Source organism: Dermacentor variabilis, chromosome 3 (assembly GCF_050947875.1).
Source record: "Dermacentor variabilis isolate Ectoservices chromosome 3, ASM5094787v1, whole genome shotgun sequence".
Classification (NCBI taxonomy): domain Eukaryota; kingdom Metazoa; phylum Arthropoda; class Arachnida; order Ixodida; family Ixodidae; genus Dermacentor; species Dermacentor variabilis.
Genome location: NC_134570.1, coordinates 221,375,421 through 221,400,118, shown reverse-complemented (window position 1 = coordinate 221,400,118; position 24,698 = coordinate 221,375,421). Strand labels below are relative to the sequence as shown.

Here is a 24,698-nt window from a genome sequence, read left to right as displayed (position 1 = left end):
ATAACAAACGAACGTCATTGAGCCATTTCCTAGTTCACAGTAGCTGTTTGCACTAAAGGTAGACTAAAACCTGTATGGGCTTCCAGATGGCTTCAGCATTTGAGCCTCCCACTGTCCTGTATAAGTCCCAGGTCTGTCCAAAATTATAAAATTGATGCACTTTGACAGTACTTATCAAAGGATCCTCTTGGACCACTAAGCTTTTCACATAGTACATGGCAACATGTGACGTGAAACACAATGTCATCAAGCATTCACATTCTTGGAGCCCACACTACCCATTATACTATGGTGTATGAAATGTAAACCAGCAGTGAATCAGAAGCCAAGTGAAACCAGTGGCAACATCTGAGAGACTGAAACAAAGTTTAATTGATGACCTATAGTAATACAGGGGTGACAGAAGATGCTGTCACCCCTGCAAGGATTGTTTTTATTTTATTTCCTTTTTGTCTTTTATGATTGGTTCATATGAAGCCACACCCCTCACCCACTTGGCACAACAAATAATAAATAGAATCAAGAAACTGATTGTTATAAAGTACAACCCCTGAATTAATGTTTGTTCATCGATTTATTTCAATAGCCTATAAGTTCAATACCTAATGCTAGTTTGATATAGGGGGGATTATTATACAGTCTGAAGGTACAGCAAGGTTACAAGTAGCAAGGAAATAAGTGAAATATAATTACAATACAAGTGGAGTGTACAAATCAAAGCAGGAGAGTAAGTGGCAGAGTTGAACTTGGGGGTTCATCAACGTCAGCAAAAGCATGGCTTGTGAGGGTTGCTGTGTTTCAACCCTAGTGGGATGTGGCAGCTGTGGCCAGGAATTGAACACTGTGATAGCAGTGGAATACCTTGGCCACAGAAATAATGAGCAGGTAAAACAGGCTGTTCTTGCAATACCTCATCAGAACATGACGCACACAAAAAATGCCAGTAACTCAGTGCATTGTAAAGCAATAGATATTGCCGACAGTGCTTCAAATTTGGGCACGACTGCAAAATATTTTATGCAGGGTATGTTGTTTTATGAAGCCCTCGCAAATTGGGCAGATTGCCTCTGTACGAGCGAGACGTACAGTAGTGGCATTTAAAAAGCTTTGCTGGTCCATTTGCTGACTCGGCACCCTGTTTGCTTTGGGTGCGCTGAATTTATTGTAAATTCTCAGTATATAAGGAAATCACCTTCTTTGCACGTTTTTGTGTTCTCCAGTGAGTGCAATTTACCACAGTGCATGGATTTAAACTGGATTGTTTAAAGTTCTGCAATCCGCCGTGGTTGCTCAGTGGCTATGGTGTTGGGCTGCTAAGCACGAGGTCACGGGATCGAATCCCGGCCACGGCGGCCGCATTTCGATGGGGGCGAAATGTGAAAACACCCGTGTACTTAGATTTAGGTGCATGTTGAAGAGCCCCAGGTGATCGAAATTTCCGGAGCCCTCCACTATGGCATGCCTCATAATCGGAAGGGTTTTGGCACGTAAAACCCCACCATTTAATTTTTTTGCTCTGCAGTTTGCTCACTATGAAGCAAGTCCAGATTAATGTGTCCTGTGTGTCGTCCCCATGTTCAAAAAAGTTTGAAAGTGACTCTATTAGCACAGCTTTACGGCCAGAAAAAAGCGTGAGAAATGGGACACGAAATTCGCAAGGCGTTCCCCATGCACTGCAAGGGGCATTCATGTGTTGGCTCACCATCAGCTGCCGTGACTGGCAAAGATGTTAGGAATGTCCTGAACTGTGCGAATGGGTGCTCTACATGCAAGCATGGTTTTCAGTTGGTTATCTAGCGCTCTCTTGACATTTATTCAGTGTATATATTATGGTTGCAAAATAAATGCACCAGTCGGTAGTCAGCGCCAAGTGCTGTCCCGTCTCAACCTGTTTCTTCTGCTGGTTTTCCGTCGTGACCAGCTTGTACATGTTGATGGCCATTTGCAAAAGTTCATCTCTAGGAACCATAGATCAAGCGGCAATATGGCGGGCATGGCTAGATTGCCTGACTTACCTTTCCTCCTGGGGATGCGTGAGTGCATGTCACCAGGTTTTGTACGTCGGAAGCCAGTTATGGAGAGGTCATCTTTGCCGGCTCTGTGAGTGCCCTATCGTAACCTATGACTGCACTATACAGTAGTGACCAGTTGCTAAGGCATTCATGCTCACATGTGTCGACAATTTATCTCCCGTGAATTTCCCACTAGTCTTAATTTTTTATTAATATGTTGGAGTGCCAAAGTGTGAAAAAATATCTGTGTTGTGGGAAGCCGGTCATGTGGTCTTACGAGGGAGAGCCTAGAAGAGTGCCTTGCGTGCATGCAAGGGATGGTAGTGGTCTGCTCCAGACCGCCGCAAGTTGCACTCTGCTCTTCGAAGATGCAGGACGTGTGTCGATTGAGCTCCTGAAGAACACTTTGCAGTGTACTGAATGTGGTTTAAATCATGGATCCGGGACGAGCATTTACATTCGCTCGCCTGTGCAGCCGGTCGACTGCAGCGCCGGCCCCGCGGCACCAACGGGAACTATATATCTAGGTAACTTTTCACCCTAGATGAGCCTAGGTCCCTAGGTGTCGTGTAAAAAACGTGCCTTGCTCCTGAAACGCCCTAGTCCCCGGGCGCGCGCGGGGGGCCCATAGAAATATACCATAGCGCAGGAAGTATGTGGTAGTATTGTTTGTGCCAACTCGCCGGAGCAGCAGGGTAGGCGGTTCATTGCCCGTGCACGCAAGCAGCACGACCACGAACGAAGCGATGCAAGGTGGAACAGCGCGTTTTGCGCAATCTAGTTAATATTGTGTGTGTGTGTGTGTGTGTGTGTGTGTGTGTGTGTGTGTGTGTGTGTGTGTGTGTGTGTGTGTGTGTGTGTGTGTGGCGCGTTTGTGGTGTGCAAAGAGCACGACGACGATCGTCTTCTAACTGCGCCAGAGCAAACCGATTGTTGGATTCTACATAGCTATTGAACGGGCGTTAAAACTAGAGAAACACGGGATTGCGACGCGACCAGCCGCGATGTATAGCACTGTACGTACGTAAGTTTACAGCACCGACTTTTAATTCGGAGTGAATAAGGGACACACCACGAGTGATCTGTATGTGGAGGTTAACTCATACGTACATCAATTAGCGGCGGTATAGAAAAAAGGGTGGGGGAATGGGGGAGCGGAGGGTGGCGGGGATTGCTGAGACAGGTACTCCTTATATTTCCGCGTAATAACGCTTTCTTGTACCGAATAGAATACCCAATAGGGATCGTATAGAAGCTAGAGGCTGCACCTGTCATTCACAAGACAGGTAAAGTAGCTGTTCGCGACCACTTTCAACTCGTCTGGGACGTACATAATTTTTGTGTTATTTATGCATGCTTAGGCATCATTTTTTCACGCCGCCTGAAATCCTCGCTGAAAGTACGCTTTAAATGCACTGCACGCCTTAAATTGACACCCATCTGTAACGTGTTAGAGCCGTACTTATAGCCCATATTTTGCAGACTACGATTTTAACCTCATGCGCACTACCGCCCCTTTGTTTTGTTGTGCTCGCGATATCAATGTTCTTACAGTGGTGGCCCAACTGCGCCATTTGCGCCATTCTGCTACAATTCGACTTGCCTGCTCCTGGCTGCGCCCACTCAAGTGCCATTTGCGCCAATTGCGCAAAAGCGCGGTATTTTCTCGTTTTTGCGGCAATGCAGTGTTTTCAGTGGAGTTTGCAACTACAGTCAACGAACGATTTTCCGGACGCCCGACTTTTCGGACATGTCCAATGATCGGATGCCTTCGCGCCACTGCCATGGTACCGCATAGTCAATGTATAAGAATGTCTGAAATTTCTGATGCAAAAACTCTTCGCCGTCCCATTTCCCGGACCCTTTTCCATGATCGTAGATCCGAAACGGCATTAATCGAAGCCACCTACGCCGCAATTTTTATTATCTCGCCGTTTAGAACAGTCGCTCTCGCACGCAGATCCACTGGCCGCCGCCCACTGCCGCGGCAACGCTGCGCTAGGCCACCGCAGCTAGGCCTACAGCTACTTCGACGTCCGCAACCAAGCTTCTTGCTGTTCGGTGCCTTGTTTTTCATTAAAGCAATTAGTCGCTGTTAGCAATCGCGCCGACTCCGTCTTTGTAATCCTCCCCCCAGGCACGTACCCAAGACGCATACCCCCCCCCCCCCGCCCCCCGCTCACGCCACCATTTCTCACACACATTCCTAAGGCGCCGCCAAATCAATGTTGCGACTTGACAGTTATTCGGCGGTCAACATTTTGCTGCCTTTTTCACTCCTTTTGGATGGCGGTAGTTATCGGCGTCTCCTGGGATGTGATGGCCAGTTTCCTCATCAATTCTGTGCCTGCGCGATTAACTCGAGATGCATTCAGTTATTACCGTCTATTCAACGGTCACGCCCATCGTTGTTGCTTCGTAAGTTCAACCTTCTTCGTGTAGACTGATCCAGGGACCAGGAAAGGGATTCAGTTCGTGGTCAGCTGGTCTGTATGCACGTGGAACGAGTTGCGGCCAGAGAAAACGCCAACTGCGCTTAACTTTTCTTTTTGTTTCAATATTTCCTCGAGTGACACGGTAAGCTTTGCAGAGCCCAAGCGGTCACATTACGTTTGCTACAGACAAGAACATACCCAAGTCCATATTTTATTAACAGGATCTATCCGGAGAGGGAAATTCAAACCAACTGTAATAAGTGCAATGGCATCATTACTCTTGACCACATGCTTTGGCAGTGCCCCGCGGTCTTCACAGACCGTGACAAGGAACAAGAATGGTGGCGGCAAATGCTACACAGTGAATCACTCTCTGACCAATTACGGGCAGTCCAGAAGGCCCGCGATGTGGCTGAAGGGCTCGGCCTGACAGTCCCAACGTGGGAGCGGCCCGCGTCAACGTATGGTTGACCTTCAGGACCCAATAAAGTTCTCCATACCATACCATACGGCTTGCCGCGACGCTGACAGATTCTCGGAACCATATACCCGTGATATGGGTTAGATAAGGTGGAAAATAAGATAATGCGGGATAGCATTCATCATCAAGCCCTGTAATAATCTTGAAACTTATGGGCAAATTAATATGACTGTCACCTGTTAACTCGTCTGGTTTTTCCCTAATTCTACAGCTCTTTTCGTGCAAAATTGCCAACTGGAAACAAGAGTCGCAAGGACTTGAGAAATTAAGTGATGTACTAAGGGAGATAGCCAAGGCAACAGCCAAACAGGAAGGAAAAGCGAAAATTAACAAATGCAGCCGTTGTTTATGAAAATATTCATGGATCAGCATCTTTTTCTTTAAAAAGGGAGTAGAGAAAACGCCGCCGGAAGTGGAGGACAATTCCGTGTGTTCTGAAAGACGCTTCTACAGTTATCATTCGAGCCGCTTAACGTTGCCACTTCTCTGCTGTGCTTGCTTTTCCAACCTTCGGCGGTGGGCGCAGTACGTGCAGAGTCGAAGCTTCCTGTGCCATAAGCGGTTGTACGCGACTGGCGGCCACGCATCGTTACGTAACTTCCCAAATAACCATAAGAGTCAGTTTGGCTCTTAACTTATCAGAGCAGTAAACGAGGGATTGGAAAGAACTGTGACTGTTCTGCAAATATATATTTCTGTATATTTCTTCCAGAGATAATTCAAAAAACGCTGCTAATTGGTGGGGTACAATTTAAGAGGAAGCTTTAGCTCGGGCCCAACTCTGAGGCGGCCTATTCAAATACACGTAAAACGCAAAAACGTTTTTCTGAGATAACCCCTGGACCGATTTTAATGAAATTTGTTGCATTTGAGAGACACAGTTAAATTCAAATGACTGCTTGAAAAGGAATTTCGAATTAGTGCCTGAATTTTGTTAAAAAGATTTTCAAATATTCGACAGTTTGAAAAAAATAGAAGCACGAAGTTTACAAATCCATAGCTCTGCGTCAAGAACAGGTGTCGCGGTTCTGTAAGCAGCATCGATTAGACCATTCAAAGCGGACAAATTCGATATATCGTTTTACATCTTATGTGAATTTGTTACGTTGTTTACACGGGTTCTGCAAAAGGTGTATTTCCATATTACTAAATTTTTTGAGATTCATATGTAACATATCACTTTTGTCCGCTTTAAATGTACTACTAGATGCAATTCACAGAATTGCGATATCAGTTTTCGTTGCCGAAAGACAGAGTTGTAAACTTGATAGTCTCGTTGTCTAAAAATTTTCGATTTTGATAATTTTTAATGAAAATTGGCAATATAAAGCGAAAATTCGAAACCAACAGTCACTAGAGTTGAAGTTTTTCTTTTAAATGCAACAAACCTCGTCACATTTGGTGCAGTTGTTGCTGAGAAAAACAAATTCTCCTTGTACATGTATTTAGATAGGAGCACCCGAGCTAAAGCTTCCTCTTGTCTGCAATGAAGCCCTGGGCCGCTATTTTGTAGGGATGCATTATGCCTTAATTATTCTATGCTATTCTTATCATCCACCACACACGGCCGCCTGATCCCGTTGATAATGTGGGTACACCGTCGCTCTGACCACTGTCCAAGCGCGAAAAGCCTGAAAAAGCATAGAATCGGAAAAGGCATCGCTACAAAATACCGGCCCTGCCCGCGCCCTCATAGCCGCCAGCCACTGTTCCTCCGCGAGGCTGCAAATAATTCGTGCTTCAAACCTCTTCTGTTACCCAAATAAGGCGGTAACTACAAAAATAAAATTATTAGCGTGTAATTTTATACCTTTCTCCTCGCCTATTATAGTTGAATGGCGAATGCCTAATTCATTATTGAACTGAAATAACATGCTTGCTTCGCTACAACTATTTGTTGTGAAGTTTCACTTCAGTTGGCAGTGAAGTTTCATGAGTAAAATGGGTTCAGCAGTGACATGAACTGCACAGCAGACTTTTGAATAGTGAAATGCTCAGAGTCGATACATTTTGTCCATGTCTGCTGCACACGTGTTTCCGCCGATGAAAAGACTTTTGAAGAACAGCAGACGCTCCGGAGGTATCAAGTACGACGTCATGTTGAAAAGGCCGCATGACGACGATTTTTTTTGCTTCTGTCATTGGCTGGCGGAGTAACACAACTCCGCGCGGTCCGTGTGCCTTTGTTTCCAACTACTGTTTTTAAAGTTCCATTCTACTAAAGCAATCTTTATTTTACAGTTTCTCTTCTTTACTTGTTCTTGGCAGTGTTGTTCTTGCGCTTCTTTCCTGCGCAAGTCCATTTGGCGTGGTTCTTTGTTTGCCAAGTAAAGGAGAGGCGTATCGCACAGGCGTACCTGTAAAATGCACCTTATTTCATTTCTTTTTTGTGGGTTTACGCGTTTTTATGGCGAATGGTGGGCGTTATTCACATTTGTACTAGTAAAGGTACCCCCACTCATTTGCATAGAAAAGTTACCTTGGGTTGGGCCTCCCCCCCCCCCCCCCCCCGAAAAAAAATCCTGGGTACGTGCCTGTCTCCCCCATGGCTTCGAAGCTCGGAAAGCACGACGCGTTTAAATAATGCCGGCTTCTGAAAGTCAGCTTCTCCTTAATACAGCAGTGTTGTGAGGTGAAGCGTACGCGAAGCATTGTTGCGGTGAAGCATTGCAAACGTGGAAGGGGCAATTATCACGGGACACAGTATGTACTGTAGTCCTTAATTACACATCCGTGCACTCGCTTCCCTGTCACAGTGCGACCACCGATAAGCCTAGTAAGCGTACTTGCAGGCCTTCAGAGCTATTTCGAACGTTTATGTGGCGATTTGAGCCCTTGGGGGCAGTAAAAGGCATAGATTCGTTTTTTCGGACGTTTTCGCGGCCTCTAGAGAGTGCGAAAATCGGACGTTACGAATCAACTATACGAATAAATTTAACATTCAAATAATTCGTTTCGCGACTCGATTATTTGCTACTCTGTTTTTGCATATTAAATGAAATATTCGGCTGAGGCCGATGCATTGCACGTAGCCTAACCGGGGCACTCAGATGGTTTCGGGACAGGAACGTCCGGGACAGAAACAGTTACGTGACTCAACCACAATCTGATTATGAGGCACGCCTGTATTGGTACAAGGGTCGTCTGGGTCATCAACTCGATCTAATCGAAACAATTCTTATACCCGACGCCGACAAACGGAACGGCAATGAAAGCAGCGCTTATGTGCGAAGGTATAGCGCCAATTAGCCACTGGAAGGCACGGAGATCATATACGTGTTCATGCACGCGGAATCATGCGTTTGTACATGCCGTTCGGAACCATCTGCCAATCTGCAAGCGTCTATGCGTGATTGCAGCAGCTGCCGGCTTCGACAGTTGTCAAAAACGCGCATACATGACCTCGGAACCGATCGCCGGTTAGCCACTCATACGAACATATTAGCGGCAAGCTTTCCGGGATGACTTGTGGAAAGCTTGCCGGTCAAATCGGCTAACAGCCAATTTTCGCCATGGCACACTGCCTCGGCCTAGTTAGGCCTAATCGGTAGTGCTACGAATGGTCAGTCGGGTATAGGTGAGGAAAATTACGGTTTTACGCCGAATCGACTGGTACCTATTCGCGGATGCCACACGACACACGGGAAGGCGACAATCTGCCTCGCAACGAAAGCGAGTGTACCATCTTTGCGACATAGCGTACAACGGTACTCATTTCGGCACTGCTCATAGACCCATAGTCTTGTCAAGCTTCTAGCATTGCTTTAGGCATACTAATACACATTTTGTCCGGTGCGGTAAAGTCAATCAAAGCACATCCGTCATTTGGAATGCACATAAGACATTTGCCATCACTTTTTGTCTTGTGCACGCCTAACGGCGCAAATCGTTCTGGCGCATTCGTAATTTTATGCTGCCGTTGGCTTTGTGTCTTGCGTCACTATTCATTTACTGATTGCACAGTAATAACAAGCTTTGACAAATGGCTACAGATTACTGCTGTACTACTCCAAATGCTCCAAAAAGACAAATTTTTCTGCTCCATAACTGCTCCAGAATGACATTTTTCCTGCTCCAAAAATTGCTCCAAATCCTAAACTGGCTGGACTACCACTGTTTTTAGATCCAGAAGGCTGCTTCCGCATGAAAAAAGAGACTCGCCGTGTTAGATTGTACACATGGAAAGCGAACGCTGTGACACATTCTTTAAATTGGCCGACTGTTGCAAGCGGTGACATCATTGCCGTCGTCGAAGTGTATATACAGGCACACTATAATAGAGACATACGTATTTACAGTGCCAAATGAACAATTTGGTGTTTCGTCCCTTGGCGCTCTCCTGCTCGGCCTGACAGGCAGGTGTCACGCAGTGCGTTGCACTGAAAGCGCATGAGCATACCGCGAAATCTACGCGATCGTTTTTATAGACAAATGCTCGAAGATTTCTATCACCAGCTGTCACTTGAAAGTGCATTTAGCTAGCAAGCCAGCAGTAGTGTCTACGCTTTCAAGCATACACTTGATCATACGAAGATAATGAGACAAAGTGTAAACACATGAATGACAGATTCAATATTTCTTGACACTCGTAAATCCTCAAACCTGCCAGTTCTTCGTTAGTGAGTGAAAAAGTGGAATTTTGTGATGTTTAAAAGAAGACATTGGTTCATCCAAACGTGGCTTTGCCTAGGCCGTCGCATTGTATGAATGAATTATCAAATGCATGGGCATTGGAGCAATGAGGCGATGTAGCTGAAAAATGCACCTTTGTTCTCTTTTCACTTTGCCTCATGCTATTCTGTCTCAAGTTTAGCCATTGTCAAAGCAGCAATTTCGACTGGCACAGCAACGCTCATCTGAATGGCATCTGTCAATGTCGTAATTAAGTTGTCATTGCTCCTTTCAGCACATATGTTACATGACCTTTGACATCTTCAGTACGACCTAAATGTGTTTTACAGCTGTGATTGCCTCAGTGCATATATAAGCAACGAAGTGATGCCAAATACTTTTGCAGAATAACTGAAATGTGGGCAAGTTCATTCGTATTCATGATTATGGCAGATTTGTACCCAACAGTGCGTAACACTACTACACAGACTGGCGTTTCGGGTAGTCGAGACAAAATTCTTATTAAAACCCCTTTGAGATTTGGCAAGCTGTTAGCTAGGTGGGATAAATTAATTGTGATTCAGAATGGTAGCCTCAACATTGAGCACAAGGCAAGAGGTGAGTTTTTTATTGTGATCATTTTCTACAAGCATGCACATTAGCGTTACAGTAGTACGAGTATCTTTGTAGCATATCCTTCCCTGTATAAAAAGGGTCATGTTGCTTACTGCTTAGCTGGTGTTATGCATTGTCCACTTCTATGGTGTTGATGCCCAGGATCTCTACAAAACAAAACCGCTGTGATACAGTCTTGTGACTGCTTGTGTTCTTCTCCCCTAGCCAGAGGAATGAAGGGGGGTTCACGGTCACTGACCAGGTCTGATGTATAACCCGACGTTTCGGAACTGCACACGGGTTCCTTGTTCACTGAGTTGGACAGGAAATCGTCATCACTTATATAGCCAGCATGTGACGTAATGAACATGCGTAAATAGCAGGCATAGTCCCTGGTGTCCGGTTCATTGTAGCTGGCGTCAATTGAACGATTAGCGATTCTAGCAGCCGCTGGGATGACATGTTCTTTTCTTTGTCAACAACAGTGGCATTTTCCCAGTCAATCTTGTGACTATTTCCCTGCGCATGCTCGGCAAATAATAGTCGTGTGACTGTTATTTCTTAGATCACGTTTTTTTTTTTCGTTTCCATGCCTGACCAGCCAAACTTTCATCGAACCCTTGACTATGCAGCCAGAGGCAGTAGCACGGGTTGTGTCCTGTTTGAGATGAATGGTCCTTTTGTCCATGTCTATCCACTATCACCTGGGCTTATCTCCTGGCTGCTGAAGTGTGCCTGCATTTTCCAGGTCAACTACTCGGACATTAATGTCTGGATACAAATGCGGTAGATCTTGTATGCCATGCCCAACGTCAGAGTAAGTTTTCTGTTTCTGCCAGCACTTTTGCTCATGCACTTTCATTTTCCTCCGGGCCGGGAGTTGCGGAAAGAAGCTGTCTGCAGTAGCTGGAAGTGTAGTCGTAAGCATTTGCACTAGCGAGGAGCTATTTTTCAGAAGGCTCAGTCTATAATCGTGTCTTGTAGGCATATCACCTGACGTCTCAAGGGAGTTCTTGGATAAGTTTACGGTGGCTTCTGTGAGATCATTGCGATGTTGGTAGCGTGGACTGCACGCCATTTGTTGCGAACAGCGAGCTGCGCCCTTTTGCAAGCTACAGTTTGTTGCGGTTCACGACCACTACACTATTGCACGCCTTGTGAAAACAAAGAGGCATTGAGTCGCAACCACAGGTCCTGTCAAACTAGCCAGTACTAGCTCAGGATACCCTTACTAGTATTTTGTGACGATGAGCCACCACACCCCTCCAATAGAAAATATGTCCATAGTGAACTTCTGTAACAGCTTTTCTCAGAATCCCAGTTGCAGGAGTGTCACCCTTCTCTTAGCCCTGTGGTGCTAGCATGTACGACATGACTTGAAGACATTTCCTGTTTGTATGTATTTATGATGCAGTACTTTGTCGTCTTGCTAGGCATTTATTGATTCCAAAGTGGCCTTCAAGTGAGAAGTGCTGGGTGGGTAAGCTCCTGTAGCTTCTTGGGCGAGATGGTTTTGTTGCCAAAATATCAACATGTCTTGGACTACATCGTCCTTGTAAAGCCAGAATCCTTTCAGACTTTGCAACACCTTGTCCAGCTCTTTCGAGTGAAAATGCAAAGTTGACAGCTAGCAGCATTAATCTAGCACTTGTTCTTTCTTCAGTTCTTGTAAAGAAGGTGGGGTGAGTCAGCACGCATAGCCTTCAATCTTGGTAGGCCCTTGTGGTGCCTGTTATTCTCCTTCACATGAGAACTGCACAGTGTATCAGCTGCGGGAAAGTCTTTGCCTAAGATGTACATACATTATGCCTCATAATGCATCAGTCATGTGCACATTTTATGAATTGGGAAACAGATTGTTGCCCCATTTATAGAATTTATCTCGAGCTTGCAAGAAAGAAAGCACTTCTTTTTATATCTGGGCCACGGAGCAAGAAATATTTAGGAGTGGAAACTCCGCTGTTTGCGGCGACCAGTAAAGGTCCCAAGCCCGCGGATATGTTTTCATGCTGGCGGCACCTGGCGGCATGGGAAGAAATTACCGCCGTTTCGGTTGCCAGGGCAACCGGTTGAGCGTGTTGCTCCCGTTCGGCCGCGCGCGCCTGACTTCTACCACGGAGTGGCCGTAGTGTTCCTGTATATGCGCCCGCAGGGAGCAGAGTTGCGCATAGGTCCGGTTTATGATCCAGCTCTGCAGTGGAGCCACTCCTCGCGCGCGCAGGAGGCAAATGCCGCGCGGTGTTCCATTTGCTTTTTTGCCTGGTGGTCGCGAGCTACATGCGGTAACTGTACGCAAGCGCTGAGCAAGATGACACTTTTTAATGCAGGCCAAGCTCGAATGATTGACGTAGCCGTAGAGGTACCAACCCCCCGAATTTTTTAGTTTGTGTGTACATATATACACACACATATACGAACGAACGCACGAATGCACATATAAAGTATAGGACCCCCTCGATCCCTCGAAATAAAATCTTTACTACGCCCGTGGCTTGAACAGCTTAAAAGTTCGCCTGCAAAAGCGCATTACCTTGCAACAAAAAGCGGTGCGATGTTTTTGAGCACGCATGTGATGTTTTCTCGCGGAGGCCGAAGACAAGAAATGTTTTAAAGGGTGTTTAGAGAAAACGTCACGCACGTGTGGTAGACAATTCTGTGAGCACATTTTGGCTGCCGGAACGAGACGAATAATGAATGTTGCTAACAGAATGATCGTGCCAGCAATTATGTCAGTGACCGTTGACCGTCATTCATCACTAAACGTCGTTCACAGCAGCTGCACGTTTTCGATATATGTGATGCAGACACGTAAATTTAAACGCATTTGAAATGTTCACATGCGCACATTTTATGCAAAGCTTATTTTTACGATTCATACCGCAAACTTAACAGCTGCTTCGTAGCAGCAAATCTGCAAGTGGAAAAAGATGCAAGATGCACGAGCTTCTAGATCAAATTTATTTCGTACAAGGGAATGGATGAGCAATGGCCAGTGGCAGCAGGAGATGCGTGCTGGTTCTTGGAGCCTTGGGGGTGCTTAATTCAAAGCCACTGGAAAGGCAACAAGTTATTAAGAGTAACAACAGGTTATTTTTATTGGACCAGCTAATCGCATACGATGACAAACTGGCAAAGTAATTATTCACACATTGTAGACACATATGACAGCACATTTTGCTCTATCTCTTCATACTACTCAGGTTAATTTACTATAAAACAGAACTTATTAAACGTACAAAAATAATTTCACATTCCTCACGTCGACTAAGGCTGATCGAAGAAGCAAGATATTGCGGGCGCTGAATGCTGAAGCTAACCCAACTGTCCTATAAGCGGGAGCGCACGCGTTTTCGCTTACTACAAGACAATGAACACCAGCACACCAATCGACTTTACATGGAATATCAGAACGCCGACAAAAAAAGAAACGGAGCAGAGAAAAGCCATGATGAAGCGGGCCAATTTCACCGGCTAGTATTTACTCTGTTCTGAACACACTTTTCTGGAGCCGCATAGTCAGAACAATCGTACAAGCAACAAAGCGAATTGAGCGAGTTCTTGGCGAACATTCTTGGCGTATATGTGCAGCGCTACACAGACGTGTCGTCCTTATTCCTTTGTACCGCGTCTGTGTCGCGCTGCACATATACACCAAAAATTGCACAACTGAACAATCTCTCATGCCAGGCGTACGCATTTCAGCGTCTACAGGAGTGTTAATCGAGATGAATGCCGCTTTAGTTTACACAAGCCGAACTCACCTCTGTAAAGAAGGCGAACGGACCTCGCATATCCTGGCCCCTTTCGGTCTCGTCCGTCCGCACGGCACCGCGTAAAAAGCTTTGCCACCTTCCATGCGATTTGCACAGTTTGGTGCGCTGCAACCCGTCACACTGCAACACAAGTGTCAAAATGATCTGCTTCGTAGCACTTCACCGAAGTGATTAACTTATTGTGCTCGAATACCGTACCTGCGACCAGGAGCCGATCGTTGCTACGCGCCCTCGACGGTACGCTGATTATGGCACTGACAGAAACGAGTCGGCGCCGTGTCCGTAAAGTTGGCTTCGGAGCGCGCGTTGATCATTTGACGTCATTTTGCACCACGTGATTGCGCTCGGCGAATAGCAGTGCGAGCGGCGCCCGAAGAGGTATGCGCAACTCTGCTCCCTGCGGGAGCATATACAGGAACACTAATGGCGTTTTTCACTGGTCGATTCGGAGCAGAATTTCTTGCTCCGTGGCAACGAATCCGAATTTCACTGGTCGATCTGGAGCGGGTTCGCGCGTTCCACTGGTCGTTTCGGATCAACTCGCTCCGCGCCGGATCGCTCTCACTTGCTCCGCCGCCGAGGCGCGGATTCGGGCGGAAATAGCGCGCGTCACTTCCGTTTTCAAGCGAAATCGGTACCCGGTTGTACGCACAACATTGTGTTGCTTCGCAAAATGGCTGCGTTCGGTGCTGCTGCAGCGCTCGCGTTTAGCGATGAGAGCGCGGACGACAGCGATTACGAAGTGACGCAGGTGCTGTACGAAGACTTCTATGCACGTTGTCCATGCACAATCCTTGCAGGCTCAACATGGAAATGACGGACTATGCGACTGCCACGGTCAAGTTACACACGGGGGACGGCGAGTTTGGTTGCCGTGGAAACGTACAGAACGGAAGTAGGGCATGGTTTTCGGAACCGGTTCGTGCGACGTGTACGCAGACTTCCTGTGTGATCCGCCGCGGAGCGTTTTTGCGCTCCGCTGGCCGATTCGGATTTGTGAAACCCGAGCGCTCGCTCGAGGATTTCGGCGGCCGCTCCAGATCGACCAGTGAAAAACGCCATAAGTGGCCGGAGCCGCCGAGCCGCCTGCCGGGCGCTGCTTTTTTTTTCCGCTGCGGCTTCTACGACGCGCCGCATGGTGCCGCCACTGTATACGGTAGCGTCGGCGCATGCAACAATTGTGACTTTATCTGGTCGCCCGCGCTCGCTCGCGCTGACGGGAGTTTCACCTCCTATATGTCTTACTCCGTGATCTGGGCATAGCCAGGCATTCTTTCTCTGCAAAATATCTTGAGGCGTATCTAGTAACATGTTGCCCATCGTCTTGCTTTTGGCTGAGCACTGCAACTAGACCACAGCACAAAGCATCAGCTGTGATTAGCAGCTGGTCTCTCATGTTGAGGAGCACCAGCCAAGCACTGGATCTGAAAAAAGTATTTCTTTCCATTTTGAGAATTCTGGAACCTGTGTGGGTTCCAGACAAACCATGCTTTGAAAACAGCATACTGGACAATGGGTGTAGTGTTTGTCATGTTAGGAGCGAATAAACCTAGATAGTTGGTCATGCCCATTAGCAGCAGTAGTTCTGGAGGATGGTCTTGGCATGTCTGTGACAGCTTTGAGCTTGTTTTCGTTCATGATGTGCCCCAAGTAGGATATTATTGCTATGCCAAACTTACATTTCTCTTTGTGGATGGCAGCTCTTGCACAGTGGGTGCCCTCAAATGTACTGCAGAGTTCGTTGTGTTGCTGTTTAGTTGAGCACCAACTGATAACCTCGACCATATGACAAGCAACACATAAGTTCTGGATGAATATCATTCATATACCATTGTGTTTGATCTGGGGCACGCCAGATACCGAATCGCATGAGCAGTTAAAGCAAAACCAACGGAACGGCGCTGTAAAGGTGGTCAAGAGCTTTCCGTAATTTCTCAGGGATTTGCCAAAACCCTGAATTTGGGCATTAATTTTTTCATACACCAAGCTGTGGCTCGTAGTATTTGAAGGGTATGCTCTACTGCAGGAATTGGATATGATGCTCATAGGACTTGCTTGTTCAGTTTTTGTGTAATCCATAAAAGTGTGGAGTGCTCCTGATGGCTTCGTCACCACTACCATAAGCGTGCACCAAGGAGTTGGCTCTGTCATAGCTGTCGTAAAACCAATCTTAAACCTGGAGAAGTTTGGCTTTCGTCTTCTATAAAAGTAGCCATACAAAACAGTGAAATATTAGTGCACAGGACACAGGCTCCAGTTTCAACATTGTCATGCAAGCTGCGCAAAGTATTTGAGGATGCGGCTTATAATCTCCACAACCATTAACATTCTCAATCTGTCTAAGTGCTCGACTTCAGCTTCACAATCACCTCTGTGACCTATTTAGCAAATTAATTTGGAAATAGCAGCATTCTGCCTGATGCACAAAATGGAACTTTATGTTGTGCTAGTCGCCTTGCACACTGGCCACAGTAACTTGGAGATCACCACCTTCTTGAAATGTCACGAACCACATTGTTTTCAGGGTGAGACAAGAAATCGTGTCTAATTATCATCTGTGACAAAAAGAAATAACTGATGCCCGTGGCAAGGTGCCATTCAAGTGGTTGAGTTCCCCCAGGAGGTAGGGGGTGATACGAGTGAGAACCCTCAAAAGCCAATAATGGCCTTAGCCAAGCAGCCCCAGGTGACATAGTAAAGCTTTTTGGGCATGATTTCATTAGGCACCACCCTATATAATTTATTTGCTTCCACAACACCTGCATGGCTCACGAGTGTCTGGTGGTAAATTTCTGAAGCCACATCAACCTCGATGCAGCATCCCTAGTTCCAAATACTTCAATCTGCATGCCACTATGTATGGCGGGGGTAACTGGGAAGGAGACTAACGAACAGCTACACATAGATAAAAACTCCCTAAAGGCTGTTATTGTGCATGGAAGCACTGCCCAATGTCAACACACGCTATATGATACAAGAATGTTGCTGCTATCAAAGATGAATTCAGTCAGTAATTGAGGATGAAGATGGTTTTACTCAATAGCCTTATAAAAAATGCTAAAAGAAAGCTAATAAATTTGGAACTCGTGTTTCGAATCTTGTCTGAAAAAGAAATCATTAGTATGTCTTCAAATATCTCACGCAGCCGGTAATGCTGTTCTACTTCTTCATGACCTTCAGGTATGCTAGAGAAGTCTTTCTCATCATTGGGCTAAAAAATGTTGAGCAAAAGGAGTAGACCTAGGTGCCTGACAGGATGGCTCTTCTTTAAGTGCTGTGCATAGAAGAAAAAAGCATGCAAACATCTTCAACACTGTAATGGGCATTAACTGTTAGGGATTAAACATGAAAAACCCTAAGGAAAACATTTAGGTTTGGTGGATATGTAGAAAATACACAGAGACTAAAGACTGAACGAAAATGAAAAATGTTTGTGTAAGCTTCTTCAGCAATGCGTTTGTTGCCTGTAGACAACACCAGGCAGAACTCGGAAAGCGACCTTCACCCCAAGTCGACGTCAATACTGCGTGCAATTTGTGCATATTGACACAAAGATGTGGGGCTCCTGCACTGCAGAACGGAGCGCGCAAAGGTCGGCGCCATGAAAGACGATGAAGTGCGTAAGCTGCACGCTCTTGTTCTGGCCCACCATTAAAGAGAAGCGTATATTTTGCAAGACTCCATCTCCAATCTATGTTACATTTTTCTGGTGGAGGTGTGGGGTACATGCTACCACTCCCAGATCGAACACCGTCTACAAGCCCAGTACGAAGTCCGGTAGAGCTGACCCCTGTGCAGGTACGGACAAGCTGCCGACTTCAAGGACTGCCGCCTGAGCACGAGCCTCTACGCAATCAAGTCAGAAGGATGAATACATCGGTTCCACCTTCTTCCTCGAACGCGCCGACCGAGGTCGTCCTCAACCAGCCGCGAATCCCCACGTCCTTCCATGGGGACACCTTTGTGGATGTAGAGGACTGGCTCGATCACTTTGAGCGTGTCGCAGAATTCAACGGCTGGACTCCAGAGCGCAAGCTACGCAACGCCTACTTTGCCCTCGAGGACTATGCACGGACATGGTTTGAGAACCGTGAGGCAGGGCCCTATTGACATGGGACGAATTCCGACGGGAGCTAATCGGCACATACGCCAGCCTCGATCGCAAGGAGCGAGCTGAATCTGCAATTCAGGCGAGAGTACAGAGGCCGAACGAAAGCTTCGCAATGTTTTGCAAAGATATGTGCCGACTTTTCCGACGTGCGGATCCGTCGATCCATGCCGCAAGAAAAGAAGCTAAGGAACTTGATGCACGGTGTCGAGCAAGAGTTATTCGGTGCCCTAATATGCAAACCACCAAATATTGTTGCAGAGTTGCTCGCGGAAGCCGTATCAATGGAAAAGGCACTGCAGCAGCGAACAAGGCAGAACCGCAATGTGTCGACCCTATCGCAGGACTTTCTCGCTATACCCCTGGACAATACGAACGCCTTGTGGGAGCTCATTAGGCTTATCGTTCGAGAAGAGCTTCTAAAGCTTCAGGTGGTTCCAGCATCGGTACAGCGACCCGCTCTGGCTGAGGTCGTCCGGGAGGAAATCAGGCAGGCAGTCCAAGTCCCAGAGCGAAGCGAGACACCACAGCACAAGGTACGGCAGCCACAACCTCGCATGTCGCATACGGAAGCTGCACGAAGTTCGTTGTCCCCGATTTTTCACGATGTGAGCGACGTCTTGGACTTTCATGGTGTGCACGCCGTTCAACAAGCCACTCACCTCGTTGCACGCCATTCATGGCTGAAACACACCCACCCCGCCAGAGCGACGTATGGCGCATCGCAGACCGGAGGTCCTTGTGTTTTCATTGCGGTGAAGCCGATCACCTCTACAGGGCGTGTCCCTACCATCGAGCTGGGCTCCGTGAATTTTCACTGAATGCGCCGTGCCCGCGCAATGGTGAATGCGCCCTGGAGATTGAAGCATACCTCGCGGATGCCTGGACCTCATTTGCCCCACGATTCCGTGAACCCCGGTCACCGTCACCCGCCCCAGGTAGCACACAAAGTCTTGAAAACGTCGTATTAAGGGATTCAACGTCTGAAACGAATTTTTGACCAAAATCGACGCATCAAAGACGTTCCAAACAAGATAGCTTAAAAACGAGGGGTGAATACGTTTTGATAACGTTGGAAGCCAGACAGCTTAAAAACGAGGGGTGAATACGTTTTGCAAACGACTCAAAACGCCACCGCCACGCCACGGCGCGTCAGCCTCTTTAGCGGCTTCTACAATATTCAACAACCCATCAACGCGATCCAACCTTGCGCAAGGTGGCGATACCGTCGTCAAATCATGTGACCAAGGTGGCCACGTGATTCGTGATGCCGGGCAGCCGGGCGAGCCGGGGCATAGTCGCGTCGTCATGGCGTCGTCGCGTCACCGCACTCGCATTGCGCTGTGGTGTGTTTGCGGCTGTTCTGAACGTGCTGCCGCTGCCCTTTGCTATGTAAGTGTTGCAGTGTTTTGCTGTCAAGAAAACGATATTCTGTGATCAGTTTGGGTTGTGCGATATGTTTGTGTGGTTTTAATTTGGAAATCAGTAGTGTTTTCAATTGTTATGTGATCAAGGCGGCCACGTTATTCGTGAAGCCGGGCATAGTTACGTTATCGCACTCGCATGGCACTATGGTCTGTTTGCGACTGTTCTGAATGTGCTGCCGCTGTCCTTTGTCATGTAAGTGTTGCAGTGCTTTGCTGTCAAGAAAACGACATTCTGTGATTAGTTTGGGTTGTGCGATCTGTTTGAGACGGGCATAATAACGTTATCGCACTTGCATTGCGCTGTGGTATGATAGCGGCTGTTATGAATGTGCTGCCGCTGCCCTTTGTCATGTAAGTGTTGCAGGGTTTTGCCGTCAAGAAAACGACGTTCTGTGATTAGTTTGGGTTGTGTGATCTGTTTGTGTAGTTTAATTTGGAAATCAGTAGTGTTTTCAATTGGAGGGCGCGGAGTGGAGGGCACTAATCAGCTCTTCAAGTTCATTGTCATGTTATGTGAGGCGCCTTTTCACTGACGCTGTAATTAAGGCGTTAAGGGCAGTATAAGGACGAAAGTTAGAGGGACGAAATCGTGCCTGTGTGTCCCTAGCGTCGGGGTCGGCCGCTATGCGTGATCCTAACAAGAAAGCATTTTGCAGTATGCGAAGAAAGGCGGCAAAATTTCTGTCTGTGCGCACCTCGCCGATCTCCGCAATAGAGCCATCATCGTGGTATTTTAGTCTCCCGTTTAGCAAGTGTTGCAGACAAGGGAACTGGTTCAAACAGGCTTTTTTTTAATGATTCACTACTAGTGCGGTATCCCAAAAGGTGAGGTCAAGTGCTCGCCCTATTTTCTTCCCTCGTGCTACAGCGCACTGACAGAATTTTGCGTGCACCATACCGTGCTTTTATCGTTTGCGCTTCAGGTTCTCGATTGTGTTTTCGCCCCCTTTACCCAGGTGATGGGTATTTCATGGTATTACCGGGTACCACATGTGTCCATATATTCTGTCCAATATATGAAACGGCCAAATTCGATTTTATTTGACGCCTCAAATGGTAGTAATGTATTGAGTCCCTTGTAGCTTTGTGCTTGTTATCAATTTTACTATTTGGCGAATGGATACAGCATGTACGCTGCATAACTCGCTTGTGCATACTGCATACGTGAGTCGAGTATGCCCTTGGTATAAAATAACTTGTATGCTTTAGGTAGTACGATTGTTTGCCGTTTGGGACATGTGTCGGAATGTACGCTGTGCGCCCTTCGCGCTTTACGGCGGCCTGCCGAGTTCGTGCGGGTGCCATGTGTGCGCATGGAGTTCGCGAAGCGCTCTCGCAGTTTTTTTTAATATATATATACATGTGTTCTGTTCGCGCGCTTCGCACAACAGGGCATGTCGCAGTTCTTTGTCCTTGTGGAACACATTTTCCTAGCGTACGTCTGTGCATTATTTGATACCGGTTTCACACGGGGCTCTTTTAGCCGCTATCCAGTCCGTTACAAATCGAATTTCTCGGTCGTGATGGCTCCTCTGCGCAAGCTACGAGAGTGAGCCAGTCGCATCGATAATTTCGATCCGGATCGGGCTTGATCGCGATCGAGAGTGGTCGTGTGACACCGGTTTTACACATGGCTCCCACATAGGGAACACTAAGTTCAATGCTACTGAGTGAAGAGGAAGTGCATATATATGCCAGTGGTGGTATGTGGGCAAGTCTCTCTGGTGAAGCCAATACTTGTGCATTCAAAACATTTCAATTACCAGCGTAGTGCATCAATGTGTCTACTTCGACAAAATGGAGCACCAGTGCAGATATCTGAACATACCTGTCCAGGGCAGCAAGTGTGTCTAGATTGAAACCACTACCAGCATGTGCGGCAGTTCTATTTCTAGCAGCGGGACTGCACAATAATCAGTAGGGTGCTCTCAAGCTGTTTATCTATGCAGCTCTGCCTGGACTGTGTGCCAAATATTTTTGGACGTGAAAGTGGGGGTGAATTTGTAAACATCAGTGGAACTGTGCCTGGACTTTGTGGCAAATGTTTTTGGATGTGAAAGCGTGAGTGAACTGGCAAAGAATTTGCTCTGGGCTACATGTGTTAAACGTTTTTTTCTCATTCAGAGTGCTTTTTTTTACTTTAGGAGACTGGAGATGTGCGCAAAGTGTGACATGTCAGTGTGCTAATTAATGTATTTGCTGGTTTGCAAATTATTCGTTGCAACTTTATTTTTGCCAGAGAGGTACAACTTTGCCTCTTGTAAAGGGCTTTTTAGATAAAACACTTACTATTTATTATGACCATTGCTTCCTTTGTTACACAAATGCAGCTTCCAGTGCATTCCATTTTATTTCCATGTTTATGTGGGTTTCTAATATGAGGCTTGCATATTCATTTCTCACGTTCTGGAGTGGCAAGATGCAGCATTACTGTCTCATCGTTCGCTGCACTACAGTAGTGTTCACTTGTTACACTGAATCCCCCGTTTAAGTATTCTGTACTAATTTCACTTTATTGCTTTTTTGTTGTATGGTTATTTTTCTCGCCATTACCTTCTTTGATATATCGTAAAGGCAATATTTCAAATTTTGCATTGTTCCCATTTTTTTTATTTCTGTCACAGGATTGTTTTATGATGGTATGCGGTGGTATTTCTTTTTGTGCTTTTTTCAAGCTTCTAGATGATTGGTAACATTGCTTGGAGGCAGTTACCATCCAATTCATACTCTTGCATTTTTCAGTCTACTACTTCCATTCGCTCCGATGTCACTTCTGCATAACTCTAGTCCATCTAATAGCACGCGCACTTTACTATGATAAATTAGACACTTTAGTACACTCCAGGTTTTTCTGTTCATTTTTGTATGTGTACTTGGAATTTTGTTTATGTGCTAGTCAATGTTCACTTTCGAGTTCATTACGAATCCTTTCTGCGACTTTTGTCATTGTTGATGTACTTTTATTTCTATTTGCATTTCTCACACAGTTTGTTCGAACCTTGCATAAGCATTACATTTTAATAAAGTGTTCTTGCTTTGTCACAATGTTCTCATTTCATGCACTCTTGGCATGAAGGGCTTGGTCTGGCCACCTGCCAAGACGTGGCCATTTGTTCTTTGCAGGATGTCATTCCCATTGTGGTTGTAAGCATCGTACCTTAGTAAAGGCGGTATTAAGGATTTATTATTCCTAACAGGCTCATTTTCGTGCGACTTGGTAGACGATGCGCCGGCCATGCGGGGAACAGTGCTTGGCACTGCGCCATGGCTCTTACAGTCAACACCGACGCTTCTACTCATCTGGGGCGCGATTGGAGATCGTTGTTCGAAACGCCCGATCAGTTTCACCTCACGCGATTGGCCTAGGCCGTGCCAACGGGTGCGGCTGACGACGTCTGCGCGGCATAGGCCAGTCGCGTGAGGCGAAACTAAACGCGTGTTTTGAACAACGATGTCTCATCGCGCCCGTCACCCGCGAAAATTAGCTTCAGATGATCGTAAACCTTTCAAGACCGCTTCTAGACCAGCTTTTTGATAACGTCCTAAAAACGTTTAGAAATTGGTTACGAATAGTTTTGGCAAAGGGATTACTCGTGTCTTTCCCAATCCTATTTCTAGACCAGCTTTTCGAATACGTCTTGCAGACCTGTTCTAGATCGTCTCAAGAAAGTAATTAAGCCGGACATTAGCAGAGATATCCGACGTTTTCCCGCCGAAGTTCTCTCATTCGTGTCTTCTTTAATCCGTTTTTATCGTCTTGGATAAACGCTACGAAAACGTTACGTATCTCTTTTGTGCTACCTGGGGCCTGAAACAGGTCTTCCAGCCCCCTATTCATGCTGAGAGCAACGAGGCGTCACTCACTCAGCCTAGCCTCCCGGGGAAACTGAGTCCAGCAACCTGCGGAGGTGAGGTCGCTGACGTTGCGAACGCTTAAGATCCTCCACTACAATGACCGCGATATGACGTAATTGAGACGCAGAGAAAGCAGTGTAGTTCCATGTCAGTATCCTGTGACGTACCAGTTACCATAGATGACCACGAAGTCACGGCGTTAATCGACATGGGTGTGGACATGCCTGTTATGAGCCAGAATCTCGCGCGTATACAGAACAAAGTTTCGACGCAATGGACCGGAACTCAGATTCGTACTGCAGGAGGGCATCTCATCACTGCAATGGGCCGGTGCATGGCACGAGTCAACATTCGGGGCTTCACGTATATCGGCGACTTCGTCATTCTTCCTGAATGTTCAAAGGACCTTATACTCAGCATGGATTTCCTTCATGCGAACGGTGCCATCATCGACCTGCAAGAGTCTAGAGTCAGCTTCGCTACTACGCAAACTATAGCGAACAGTAATGACGACCATGACATCGCACTTCGCGCAGCTGATGATCACATCACGTTGCCACCGAAGAGCAGCGTGCTTACCCTTGTCCGATGCGACATGGAGGTCGCCGCCGAAGGAATTGCTGAGGCAAACATGCCCCTGCTTCTTGAACGCTACATTTGTTTAGCCAGAGGGCTTCTTCAGGTGCGAAACAAATGTTCAGTCGTTTTGCTAACAAACTTTAGCAACGAGTATCGGCATGTACCGCGAGGAACGACAATCGCATTTCTTCACGAAATCACTGATGTTACTGACATTGCCACATTGGAAACCGCATCGTCTCAGCAATCTGAGTTACCCAGCCTAAAAGAACGGATTCACGTTAACGCCGCTCTGCCAGACCATCAGAAAGATCGTCTACAGAGTCTCGTGAATGAATTTGCGGACTGTTTTTCAACGTCATCCAAAGTGCGCGCGCGGCACACGTCCATCACAAAGCACCGCACTATTACGGATGAGTCCGCACGTCCTGTTCGTCAGCATCCTTACAGAGTGTCTCCAGTGGAAAGGGAAGCGATCAAGCATCAAGTGAAAGATGCTCCGAGACGACGTGATCCAGCCATCCACCAGCCCGTGGGCTTCCCCTGTAGTGTTAGTCAGAAAGAAAGACAACACACTACGCTTCTGTGTAGATTACAGAAAGTTGAGCCGTGTCACCAAGCGTGATGTTTATCCATTGCCATGCATCGACGACGCATTGGATTGTCTACAACATGCCAAGTTTGTTTCTTCGTTGGATCTTAAATCAGGATATTGGCAAATCGAAGTTGATGAACAGGATCGTGAAAAAACAGCGTTTGTGACACCTGATGAGCTTTATGAGTTCAAAGTTCCCGGTCTTCG

At 46.7% G+C, this 24,698-nt stretch overlaps 1 long non-coding RNA gene across 1 annotated transcript; it reads right to left on the bottom strand.

Moving 5' to 3' along the window:
* Nucleotides 1-13,098: 13,098 nt before the first annotated feature.
* On the bottom strand, nt 13,099-14,504 carry LOC142576654 (uncharacterized). The gene is made up of 3 exons (XR_012826911.1): nt 14,126-14,504; nt 13,916-14,047; nt 13,099-13,205 (listed from the first exon to the last, which is right to left on the bottom strand). It is a non-coding gene; the product is annotated as an uncharacterized LOC142576654 (long non-coding RNA).
* Nucleotides 14,505-24,698: the final 10,194 nt, after the last annotated feature.